The sequence below is a fragment of the Myotis davidii genome, unplaced genomic scaffold (genome assembly GCF_000327345.1).
Source record: "Myotis davidii unplaced genomic scaffold, ASM32734v1 scaffold221, whole genome shotgun sequence".
NCBI lineage: Eukaryota > Metazoa > Chordata > Mammalia > Chiroptera > Vespertilionidae > Myotis > Myotis davidii.
In genome coordinates this window covers 3,342,042-3,344,411 of record NW_006293349.1, presented here as the reverse complement: position 1 = coordinate 3,344,411, position 2,370 = coordinate 3,342,042, and positions in this window count along the sequence as shown.

Below are 2,370 nucleotides of genomic sequence, written 5' to 3'. Positions count from 1 at the left end.
AGCATTCTTTTTAAAAAATATATTTTATTGATTTTTTACAGAGAGGAAGGGAGAGGGATAGAGAGTTAGAAACATCAATGAGCGAGAAGCACTGATCAGCTGCCTCCTGCATGCTCCCTACTGGGGATGTGCCCGCAGCCTAGGTACATGCCCTTGACCAGCATCGAACCCGGGACCCTTGAGTCCGCAGGCTGACGCTCTATCCACTGAGCCAAATCGGCTAGGGCAAGGTGATTTTTTTATTAAACACACATATATTGACTTTCTTTAAAAATTGACTTTCATGAAATTCTTTTACTTTAGAATTAGCTTACAGAGATCTACAACATATTCTCTGATTTGGATCCCAAAGAGATCTGTTGGAAAGTTCTCCTGAGAGGGGCCGACAGCGAAAGTTGATTCAATTAAATCTTAAAGGTTCCTTTAACCCTCAAATGTAGAAGCATTAACCTGCTAACTTACCTCTTTGCTTTCCTAACCACTCAAGCTCATTCTATTAAGAAAATGTTTTCTCTCTGAGGCTCATGTTCTCTTTTCCTAATGTCTCATGAAGGACACTATTCAGAACAGAATCTGATTATGCGGTTTTGGCCATGACTCCTCCACTAGACTTTCCCATGTCCGCTCCCACGGACAGGAGCTCTGACGGGGAAGCCAAGCATCCCGTGGCTCTCTTCCCATGGACTCAGAGTTCTGGCATGAGCCCCCAGCCAGGCAAAACACAACCTGTCCTTGCAGGCTGCCCCCATCACCACCTCGGATCCTCCTGATGCTGGGAGAGGATTCTGAAAGTGAGAATGGAGTGTTGCACACCAATTAGCTGAGCGCACTGGGTGAGTGTGCGAGAGCAGCCAAGCTGTTGAATGGAAACAATCGGGCAGCCACTGAGGCGGCGGCTTGGCCTCTGGCTCCAAGAATGTCTTCCTGAAAAGCTGCTCCTTCTCAGCGACTCGGGGACATGTGACTAATGTGCCGTGCCTGCGTGGAGGGTCTGCAGGAGCCCAGGGCCCTGGGAGCGCGGACCGGCCAGGTGCCAGGACAGAAATCACAGCAGAAAGGAGCGAGGAGGGTGGCCCTTCCACTTGCACATACACCTGCAGCCAGTACAACTGCCCCAAGGTCTGGACCAGGACCTGTGGCTGGCAGGGAACTTGGGATCCTTAGAGCTGGGACCAGACAGACTTCAAGAGCATTGCTGGTCCCCATCTATCACAGGGCAAGAGCCATCCTTGTGACCAAAACAAGCTGCACAGGTGAGGTCTCCCGGGAGAAACAGCGCTGACCCTGCGGTGCCTGCAGAGCACGCCTTTGCTGATGGAGGTGAGCAGATGGTGAGCAGTGGGCCCAGCTTGCCTGGCCAGGTGTTTGCCCGATTCCTGGTTCTGGCCACAGAGAGCAGGGCCAATTCAGGGTGGGGCCCCTGCCAGAGGCTGGGATATGGTTGTGTATTTGCTGAGACAACATACACTATATTGATTCAAAATTTCTGTTGGTCAGGTATATTAGTACCTGACAGTGTGTGGGTCCTTGCATATCCTGTTCAGTTTGGCAAAAATAAACCACCCATAGGATCTTGGACATGAAGCACAAGTATTTACTTATAAGAAACACACATTACATAGATATTAGAGGCCTGGTGCACGAAATTCATACACGGTAGGGTCCCTAGGCCTGGCTGGTGATCAGGGCCGATTGAGGCCTTCTGGCTGCTGGCCAGGGCCTTCCTTCATTCCATGCCATCCCCTGGTGGTCAGCGCACATCATAGGGAGTGATCGAACTTCTGGTCTCCCAGTCGAACTCCTGAGGGGACACTTTGCATATTAGCCTTTTATATATACAGACTAGAAGCCTGGTGAACAAACTCTGAGGACTGCGGTGTGGGGAGGGGTCCCTTAGCCCGGCCTGTGTCCTCTTGCAGTCTGGGACCTCTCGCTCCTTACTGCCCACCTGCTCACTGCTCCTTGCTGCTCAGCTTGTTGCTCCTTAGTGCTGCTGTGGAGGCGGGAGAGGCTCCTGCTACCACCACTGCGCAAGGCAACCATGAGCCCCGGCTTCTGGCTGAGCGGCGCTCCCCCTGTGGGAGCACACTGACCACCAGGGGGCAGCTCCTGTGTTGTGTCCGGTGGTCAGTGTGTATCATAGCAACAGGTGGTCAGTGTGCATCATAGCAACTGGTCATTCTGCCGTTTGGTCGATTTGCATATTAGGCTTTTATTATATAGGACTAGAGGCCTGGAGCACGAAATTCGTGCATGGTGGGGGGGTTGTGTCGCTCAGCCCAGCCTGCACCCTCTCCAATCTGGGACATCCCTCTCACAATCCAGGACTACTGGCTCCCAACTGCTCGCCTGCCTCCCTGCCTGATGGCC